General features: G+C 40.6%; 10 non-coding genes and 1 pseudogene across 10 annotated transcripts; all 11 read right to left on the bottom strand.

The window, feature by feature from the left end:
- Window positions 1-957: 957 nt before the first annotated feature.
- Window positions 958-1,150, bottom strand: LOC136982075 (U2 spliceosomal RNA). The gene has a single exon (XR_010881846.1). It is a non-coding gene; the product is annotated as a U2 spliceosomal RNA (small nuclear RNA).
- A 658-nt stretch (window positions 1,151-1,808) lies between these two features.
- On the bottom strand, window positions 1,809-2,001 carry LOC136982076 (U2 spliceosomal RNA). The gene has a single exon (XR_010881847.1). It is a non-coding gene; the product is annotated as a U2 spliceosomal RNA (small nuclear RNA).
- A 658-nt stretch (window positions 2,002-2,659) lies between these two features.
- On the bottom strand, window positions 2,660-2,852 carry LOC136982058 (U2 spliceosomal RNA). The gene has a single exon (XR_010881831.1). It is a non-coding gene; the product is annotated as a U2 spliceosomal RNA (small nuclear RNA).
- Window positions 2,853-3,511: 659 nt separating this feature from the next.
- LOC136982059 (U2 spliceosomal RNA) lies at window positions 3,512-3,704 on the bottom strand. The gene has a single exon (XR_010881832.1). It is a non-coding gene; the product is annotated as a U2 spliceosomal RNA (small nuclear RNA).
- Window positions 3,705-4,362: 658 nt separating this feature from the next.
- On the bottom strand, window positions 4,363-4,555 carry LOC136982060 (U2 spliceosomal RNA). Its single transcript, XR_010881833.1, has one exon. It is a non-coding gene; the product is annotated as a U2 spliceosomal RNA (small nuclear RNA).
- Window positions 4,556-5,213: 658 nt separating this feature from the next.
- Window positions 5,214-5,406, bottom strand: LOC136982061 (U2 spliceosomal RNA). Its single transcript, XR_010881834.1, has one exon. It is a non-coding gene; the product is annotated as a U2 spliceosomal RNA (small nuclear RNA).
- Window positions 5,407-6,064: 658 nt separating this feature from the next.
- Window positions 6,065-6,257, bottom strand: LOC136982062 (U2 spliceosomal RNA). The gene has a single exon (XR_010881835.1). It is a non-coding gene; the product is annotated as a U2 spliceosomal RNA (small nuclear RNA).
- A 658-nt stretch (window positions 6,258-6,915) lies between these two features.
- LOC136982063 (U2 spliceosomal RNA) lies at window positions 6,916-7,108 on the bottom strand. Its single transcript, XR_010881836.1, has one exon. It is a non-coding gene; the product is annotated as a U2 spliceosomal RNA (small nuclear RNA).
- A 658-nt stretch (window positions 7,109-7,766) lies between these two features.
- LOC136982065 (U2 spliceosomal RNA) lies at window positions 7,767-7,959 on the bottom strand. The gene has a single exon (XR_010881838.1). It is a non-coding gene; the product is annotated as a U2 spliceosomal RNA (small nuclear RNA).
- A 658-nt stretch (window positions 7,960-8,617) lies between these two features.
- On the bottom strand, window positions 8,618-8,810 carry LOC136982066 (U2 spliceosomal RNA). The gene has a single exon (XR_010881839.1). It is a non-coding gene; the product is annotated as a U2 spliceosomal RNA (small nuclear RNA).
- Window positions 8,811-9,468: 658 nt separating this feature from the next.
- LOC136982072 (U2 spliceosomal RNA) lies at window positions 9,469-9,602 on the bottom strand (annotated as a pseudogene; the record flags this gene model as incomplete).

The following is a 9,602-nucleotide window of genomic DNA, read 5'->3' on the forward strand; positions in this document are numbered from 1 at the left end:
GTCCGTCTGACTGTCCATTGCCGACCCAGTCGGCAGAGGTAAGTGTTAAGTCAGTAGAATTTTCACCAAAGAAACTCAACTCACCAACAGCCACTATTTCTTTTCAGCAGGAATATCCGTCCAAGTCTCCACAAGTCCAGGTAAGTTCCAGTAAGTCCAAGTCCAAGTTAGGTCCGTCAGATACACAAGTCCAAGTCCGTCGAAATCTACAAGAGTAAGCACAAGAAATTAGTAACTTGACCAATATTGAAGCAACAGAGTTCGATATTTGATCTTGGCCAATAAGGCCGAGAAGCGATAAAAAACAGATCAAAAGTGCCGACGCGCCAAGTGTGGAGACGTCTTTTTCATTTCCTATGTCCTCAATTGTGACGTCATTTCGTACGGAGCAGTTTTTGCGCAGAAAATCACGTCAGGAGGATAATAGTGAGATGATAAAAGCTTCAGGAAGTAACTGGATAGCGCATTTAAAAGTGTAGATAGGTGCCAAATAATCCTTTCGACCATCAGTAGCCAGAGGGAGGAAAACGCCCCCGGCATTCGTCCCGGTGCGTAATCGTGATACTGACGCAAGTTCGAGTATATAATTGTTTCCCCCTTCCGAAAAAGTTCCAAGCGTGTGTATGTATTGTACGAAAACAGCCGATTCCAGTTTCGATTTTTTGCATATGGAAATTCTCGAAAAAATTGGTTTTTTCGAATTTTTGGGAAATAATTTTTCTGCTTCCTCGTTGTTTAATGTTTACTTCTTATTCGCTGCACAGTGACTACTTGTCGCCATGTAGTATTATTTGTTCGATTCTGCCACATCAAATAAAATACAGGGAGTGTAAAAATATTTTTCATAAAAATATTTCGACTCTGTTCTTATCAGCTTGACAAAAATTAACTTGAGAAATAATTCTTTCTCTTCTTAATTTGTGTCTGTTTCTAATTTTTCTTATTTATTTACCCCAAAAGGGGTGGGCTTTCCCGAGATGTAGTGCAATACTCGGGCAACCCGTGGCCGGGAGGGAGCAAGCCCCCGTTCCCAGCCTATTTTCAAAAATCAGATGATATTTGAAGGCCCCCGATGGGGGCCCTATCAGATATCAAGCTGATAAGAACAGATACTACACATTTGATCTTAGCCATAAGGCCGAGAAGCGATAAAAAACAGATCAAAAGTGCCGACGCGCCAAGTGTGGAGACGTCTTTTTCATTTCCTATGTCCTCAATTGTGACGTCATTTCGTACGGAGCAGTTTTTGCGCAGAAAATCACGTCAGGAGGATAATAGTGAGATGATAAAAGCTTCAGGAAGTAACTGGATAGCGCATTTAAAAGTGTAGATAGGTGCCAAATAATCCTTTCGACCATCAGTAGCCAGAGGGAGGAAAACGCCCCCGGCATTCGTCCCGGTGCGTAATCGTGATACTGACGCAAGTTCGAGTATATAATTGTTTCCCCCTTCCGAAAAAGTTCCAAGCGTGTGTATGTATTGTACGAAAACAGCCGATTCCAGTTTCGATTTTTTGCATATGGAAATTCTCGAAAAAATTGGTTTTTTCGAATTTTTGGGAAATAATTTTTCTGCTTCCTCGTTGTTTAATGTTTACTTCTTATTCGCTGCACAGTGACTACTTGTCGCCATGTAGTATTATTTGTTCGATTCTGCCACATCAAATAAAATACAGGGAGTGTAAAAATATTTTTCATAAAAATATTTCGACTCTGTTCTTATCAGCTTGACAAAAATTAACTTGAGAAATAATTCTTTCTCTTCTTAATTTGTGTCTGTTTCTAATTTTTCTTATTTATTTACCCCAAAAGGGGTGGGCTTTCCCGAGATGTAGTGCAATACTCGGGCAACCCGTGGCCGGGAGGGAGCAAGCCCCCGTTCCCAGCCTATTTTCAAAAATCAGATGATATTTGAAGGCCCCCGATGGGGGCCCTATCAGATATCAAGCTGATAAGAACAGATACTACACATTTGATCTTAGCCATAAGGCCGAGAAGCGATAAAAAACAGATCAAAAGTGCCGACGCGCCAAGTGTGGAGACGTCTTTTTCATTTCCTATGTCCTCAATTGTGACGTCATTTCGTACGGAGCAGTTTTTGCGCAGAAAATCACGTCAGGAGGATAATAGTGAGATGATAAAAGCTTCAGGAAGTAACTGGATAGCGCATTTAAAAGTGTAGATAGGTGCCAAATAATCCTTTCGACCATCAGTAGCCAGAGGGAGGAAAACGCCCCCGGCATTCGTCCCGGTGCGTAATCGTGATACTGACGCAAGTTCGAGTATATAATTGTTTCCCCCTTCCGAAAAAGTTCCAAGCGTGTGTATGTATTGTACGAAAACAGCCGATTCCAGTTTCGATTTTTTGCATATGGAAATTCTCGAAAAAATTGGTTTTTTCGAATTTTTGGGAAATAATTTTTCTGCTTCCTCGTTGTTTAATGTTTACTTCTTATTCGCTGCACAGTGACTACTTGTCGCCATGTAGTATTATTTGTTCGATTCTGCCACATCAAATAAAATACAGGGAGTGTAAAAATATTTTTCATAAAAATATTTCGACTCTGTTCTTATCAGCTTGACAAAAATTAACTTGAGAAATAATTCTTTCTCTTCTTAATTTGTGTCTGTTTCTAATTTTTCTTATTTATTTACCCCAAAAGGGGTGGGCTTTCCCGAGATGTAGTGCAATACTCGGGCAACCCGTGGCCGGGAGGGAGCAAGCCCCCGTTCCCAGCCTATTTTCAAAAATCAGATGATATTTGAAGGCCCCCGATGGGGGCCCTATCAGATATCAAGCTGATAAGAACAGATACTACACATTTGATCTTAGCCATAAGGCCGAGAAGCGATAAAAAACAGATCAAAAGTGCCGACGCGCCAAGTGTGGAGACGTCTTTTTCATTTCCTATGTCCTCAATTGTGACGTCATTTCGTACGGAGCAGTTTTTGCGCAGAAAATCACGTCAGGAGGATAATAGTGAGATGATAAAAGCTTCAGGAAGTAACTGGATAGCGCATTTAAAAGTGTAGATAGGTGCCAAATAATCCTTTCGACCATCAGTAGCCAGAGGGAGGAAAACGCCCCCGGCATTCGTCCCGGTGCGTAATCGTGATACTGACGCAAGTTCGAGTATATAATTGTTTCCCCCTTCCGAAAAAGTTCCAAGCGTGTGTATGTATTGTACGAAAACAGCCGATTCCATCTTCGATTTTTTGCATATGGAAATTTTCGGAAAAAATTGGTTTTTTCGAATTTTTGGGAAATAATTTTTCTGCTTCCTCGTTGTTTAATGTTTACTTCTTATTCGCTGCACAGTGACTACTTGTCGCCATGTAGTATTATTTGTTCGATTCTGCCACATCAAATAAAATACAGGGAGTGTAAAAATATTTTTCATAAAAATATTTCGACTCTGTTCTTATCAGCTTGACAAAAATTAACTTGAGAAATAATTCTTTCTCTTCTTAATTTGTGTCTGTTTCTAATTTTTCTTATTTATTTACCCCAAAAGGGGTGGGCTTTCCCGAGATGTAGTGCAATACTCGGGCAACCCGTGGCCGGGAGGGAGCAAGCCCCCGTTCCCAGCCTATTTTCAAAAATCAGATGATATTTGAAGGCCCCCGATGGGGGCCCTATCAGATATCAAGCTGATAAGAACAGATACTACACATTTGATCTTAGCCATAAGGCCGAGAAGCGATAAAAAACAGATCAAAAGTGCCGACGCGCCAAGTGTGGAGACGTCTTTTTCATTTCCTATGTCCTCAATTGTGACGTCATTTCGTACGGAGCAGTTTTTGCGCAGAAAATCACGTCAGGAGGATAATAGTGAGATGATAAAAGCTTCAGGAAGTAACTGGATAGCGCATTTAAAAGTGTAGATAGGTGCCAAATAATCCTTTCGACCATCAGTAGCCAGAGGGAGGAAAACGCCCCCGGCATTCGTCCCGGTGCGTAATCGTGATACTGACGCAAGTTCGAGTATATAATTGTTTCCCCCTTCCGAAAAAGTTCCAAGCGTGTGTATGTATTGTACGAAAACAGCCGATTCCAGTTTCGATTTTTTGCATATGGAAATTCTCGAAAAAATTGGTTTTTTCGAATTTTTGGGAAATAATTTTTCTGCTTCCTCGTTGTTTAATGTTTACTTCTTATTCGCTGCACAGTGACTACTTGTCGCCATGTAGTATTATTTGTTCGATTCTGCCACATCAAATAAAATACAGGGAGTGTAAAAATATTTTTCATAAAAATATTTCGACTCTGTTCTTATCAGCTTGACAAAAATTAACTTGAGAAATAATTCTTTCTCTTCTTAATTTGTGTCTGTTTCTAATTTTTCTTATTTATTTACCCCAAAAGGGGTGGGCTTTCCCGAGATGTAGTGCAATACTCGGGCAACCCGTGGCCGGGAGGGAGCAAGCCCCCGTTCCCAGCCTATTTTCAAAAATCAGATGATATTTGAAGGCCCCCGATGGGGGCCCTATCAGATATCAAGCTGATAAGAACAGATACTACACATTTGATCTTAGCCATAAGGCCGAGAAGCGATAAAAAACAGATCAAAAGTGCCGACGCGCCAAGTGTGGAGACGTCTTTTTCATTTCCTATGTCCTCAATTGTGACGTCATTTCGTACGGAGCAGTTTTTGCGCAGAAAATCACGTCAGGAGGATAATAGTGAGATGATAAAAGCTTCAGGAAGTAACTGGATAGCGCATTTAAAAGTGTAGATAGGTGCCAAATAATCCTTTCGACCATCAGTAGCCAGAGGGAGGAAAACGCCCCCGGCATTCGTCCCGGTGCGTAATCGTGATACTGACGCAAGTTCGAGTATATAATTGTTTCCCCCTTCCGAAAAAGTTCCAAGCGTGTGTATGTATTGTACGAAAACAGCCGATTCCAGTTTCGATTTTTTGCATATGGAAATTCTCGAAAAAATTGGTTTTTTCGAATTTTTGGGAAATAATTTTTCTGCTTCCTCGTTGTTTAATGTTTACTTCTTATTCGCTGCACAGTGACTACTTGTCGCCATGTAGTATTATTTGTTCGATTCTGCCACATCAAATAAAATACAGGGAGTGTAAAAATATTTTTCATAAAAATATTTCGACTCTGTTCTTATCAGCTTGACAAAAATTAACTTGAGAAATAATTCTTTCTCTTCTTAATTTGTGTCTGTTTCTAATTTTTCTTATTTATTTACCCCAAAAGGGGTGGGCTTTCCCGAGATGTAGTGCAATACTCGGGCAACCCGTGGCCGGGAGGGAGCAAGCCCCCGTTCCCAGCCTATTTTCAAAAATCAGATGATATTTGAAGGCCCCCGATGGGGGCCCTATCAGATATCAAGCTGATAAGAACAGATACTACACATTTGATCTTAGCCATAAGGCCGAGAAGCGATAAAAAACAGATCAAAAGTGCCGACGCGCCAAGTGTGGAGACGTCTTTTTCATTTCCTATGTCCTCAATTGTGACGTCATTTCGTACGGAGCAGTTTTTGCGCAGAAAATCACGTCAGGAGGATAATAGTGAGATGATAAAAGCTTCAGGAAGTAACTGGATAGCGCATTTAAAAGTGTAGATAGGTGCCAAATAATCCTTTCGACCATCAGTAGCCAGAGGGAGGAAAACGCCCCCGGCATTCGTCCCGGTGCGTAATCGTGATACTGACGCAAGTTCGAGTATATAATTGTTTCCCCCTTCCGAAAAAGTTCCAAGCGTGTGTATGTATTGTACGAAAACAGCCGATTCCAGTTTCGATTTTTTGCATATGGAAATTCTCGAAAAAATTGGTTTTTTCGAATTTTTGGGAAATAATTTTTCTGCTTCCTCGTTGTTTAATGTTTACTTCTTATTCGCTGCACAGTGACTACTTGTCGCCATGTAGTATTATTTGTTCGATTCTGCCACATCAAATAAAATACAGGGAGTGTAAAAATATTTTTCATAAAAATATTTCGACTCTGTTCTTATCAGCTTGACAAAAATTAACTTGAGAAATAATTCTTTCTCTTCTTAATTTGTGTCTGTTTCTAATTTTTCTTATTTATTTACCCCAAAAGGGGTGGGCTTTCCCGAGATGTAGTGCAATACTCGGGCAACCCGTGGCCGGGAGGGAGCAAGCCCCCGTTCCCAGCCTATTTTCAAAAATCAGATGATATTTGAAGGCCCCCGATGGGGGCCCTATCAGATATCAAGCTGATAAGAACAGATACTACACATTTGATCTTAGCCATAAGGCCGAGAAGCGATAAAAAACAGATCAAAAGTGCCGACGCGCCAAGTGTGGAGACGTCTTTTTCATTTCCTATGTCCTCAATTGTGACGTCATTTCGTACGGAGCAGTTTTTGCGCAGAAAATCACGTCAGGAGGATAATAGTGAGATGATAAAAGCTTCAGGAAGTAACTGGATAGCGCATTTAAAAGTGTAGATAGGTGCCAAATAATCCTTTCGACCATCAGTAGCCAGAGGGAGGAAAACGCCCCCGGCATTCGTCCCGGTGCGTAATCGTGATACTGACGCAAGTTCGAGTATATAATTGTTTCCCCCTTCCGAAAAAGTTCCAAGCGTGTGTATGTATTGTACGAAAACAGCCGATTCCAGTTTCGATTTTTTGCATATGGAAATTCTCGAAAAAATTGGTTTTTTCGAATTTTTGGGAAATAATTTTTCTGCTTCCTCGTTGTTTAATGTTTACTTCTTATTCGCTGCACAGTGACTACTTGTCGCCATGTAGTATTATTTGTTCGATTCTGCCACATCAAATAAAATACAGGGAGTGTAAAAATATTTTTCATAAAAATATTTCGACTCTGTTCTTATCAGCTTGACAAAAATTAACTTGAGAAATAATTCTTTCTCTTCTTAATTTGTGTCTGTTTCTAATTTTTCTTATTTATTTACCCCAAAAGGGGTGGGCTTTCCCGAGATGTAGTGCAATACTCGGGCAACCCGTGGCCGGGAGGGAGCAAGCCCCCGTTCCCAGCCTATTTTCAAAAATCAGATGATATTTGAAGGCCCCCGATGGGGGCCCTATCAGATATCAAGCTGATAAGAACAGATACTACACATTTGATCTTAGCCATAAGGCCGAGAAGCGATAAAAAACAGATCAAAAGTGCCGACGCGCCAAGTGTGGAGACGTCTTTTTCATTTCCTATGTCCTCAATTGTGACGTCATTTCGTACGGAGCAGTTTTTGCGCAGAAAATCACGTCAGGAGGATAATAGTGAGATGATAAAAGCTTCAGGAAGTAACTGGATAGCGCATTTAAAAGTGTAGATAGGTGCCAAATAATCCTTTCGACCATCAGTAGCCAGAGGGAGGAAAACGCCCCCGGCATTCGTCCCGGTGCGTAATCGTGATACTGACGCAAGTTCGAGTATATAATTGTTTCCCCCTTCCGAAAAAGTTCCAAGCGTGTGTATGTATTGTACGAAAACAGCCGATTCCAGTTTCGATTTTTTGCATATGGAAATTCTCGAAAAAATTGGTTTTTTCGAATTTTTGGGAAATAATTTTTCTGCTTCCTCGTTGTTTAATGTTTACTTCTTATTCGCTGCACAGTGACTACTTGTCGCCATGTAGTATTATTTGTTCGATTCTGCCACATCAAATAAAATACAGGGAGTGTAAAAATATTTTTCATAAAAATATTTCGACTCTGTTCTTATCAGCTTGACAAAAATTAACTTGAGAAATAATTCTTTCTCTTCTTAATTTGTGTCTGTTTCTAATTTTTCTTATTTATTTACCCCAAAAGGGGTGGGCTTTCCCGAGATGTAGTGCAATACTCGGGCAACCCGTGGCCGGGAGGGAGCAAGCCCCCGTTCCCAGCCTATTTTCAAAAATCAGATGATATTTGAAGGCCCCCGATGGGGGCCCTATCAGATATCAAGCTGATAAGAACAGATACTACACATTTGATCTTAGCCATAAGGCCGAGAAGCGATAAAAAACAGATCAAAAGTGCCGACGCGCCAAGTGTGGAGACGTCTTTTTCATTTCCTATGTCCTCAATTGTGACGTCATTTCGTACGGAGCAGTTTTTGCGCAGAAAATCACGTCAGGAGGATAATAGTGAGATGATAAAAGCTTCAGGAAGTAACTGGATAGCGCATTTAAAAGTGTAGATAGGTGCCAAATAATCCTTTCGACCATCAGTAGCCAGAGGGAGGAAAACGCCCCCGGCATTCGTCCCGGTGCGTAATCGTGATACTGACGCAAGTTCGAGTATATAATTGTTTCCCCCTTCCGAAAAAGTTCCAAGCGTGTGTATGTATTGTACGAAAACAGCCGATTCCAGTTTCGATTTTTTGCATATGGAAATTCTCGAAAAAATTGGTTTTTTCGAATTTTTGGGAAATAATTTTTCTGCTTCCTCGTTGTTTAATGTTTACTTCTTATTCGCTGCACAGTGACTACTTGTCGCCATGTAGTATTATTTGTTCGATTCTGCCACATCAAATAAAATACAGGGAGTGTAAAAATATTTTTCATAAAAATATTTCGACTCTGTTCTTATCAGCTTGACAAAAATTAACTTGAGAAATAATTCTTTCTCTTCTTAATTTGTGTCTGTTTCTAATTTTTCTTATTTATTTACCCCAAAAGGGGTGGGCTTTCCCGAGATGTAGTGCAATACTCGGGCAACCCGTGGCCGGGAGGGAGCAAGCCCCCGTTCCCAGCCTATTTTCAAAAATCAGATGATATTTGAAGGCCCCCGATGGGGGCCCTATCAGATATCAAGCTGATAAGAACAGATACTACACATTTGATCTTAGCCATAAGGCCGAGAAGCGATAAAAAACAGATCAAAAGTGCCGACGCGCCAAGTGTGGAGACGTCTTTTTCATTTCCTATGTCCTCAATTGTGACGTCATTTCGTACGGAGCAGTTTTTGCGCAGAAAATCACGTCAGGAGGATAATAGTGAGATGATAAAAGCTTCAGGAAGTAACTGGATAGCGCATTTAAAAGTGTAGATAGGTGCCAAATAATCCTTTCGACCATCAGTAGCCAGAGGGAGGAAAACGCCCCCGGCATTCGTCCCGGTGCGTAATCGTGATACTGACGCAAGTTCGAGTATATAATTGTTTCCCCCTTCCGAAAAAGTTCCAAGCGTGTGTATGTATTGTACGAAAACAGCCGATTCCAGTTTCGATTTTTTGCATATGGAAATTCTCGAAAAAATTGGTTTTTTCGAATTTTTGGGAAATAATTTTTCTGCTTCCTCGTTGTTTAATGTTTACTTCTTATTCGCTGCACAGTGACTACTTGTCGCCATGTAGTATTATTTGTTCGATTCTGCCACATCAAATAAAATACAGGGAGTGTAAAAATATTTTTCATAAAAATATTTCGACTCTGTTCTTATCAGCTTGACAAAAATTAACTTGAGAAATAATTCTTTCTCTTCTTAATTTGTGTCTGTTTCTAATTTTTCTTATTTATTTACCCCAAAAGGGGTGGGCTTTCCCGAGATGTAGTGCAATACTCGGGCAACCCGTGGCCGGGAGGGAGCAAGCCCCCGTTCCCAGCCTATTTTCAAAAATCAGATGATATTTGAAGGCCCCCGATGGGGGCCCTATCAGATA

Source organism: Centruroides vittatus, unplaced genomic scaffold (genome assembly GCF_030686945.1).
Source record: "Centruroides vittatus isolate TY-2023 unplaced genomic scaffold, ASM3068694v2 contig_804, whole genome shotgun sequence".
Classification (NCBI taxonomy): Eukaryota; Metazoa; Arthropoda; class Arachnida; order Scorpiones; family Buthidae; genus Centruroides; species Centruroides vittatus.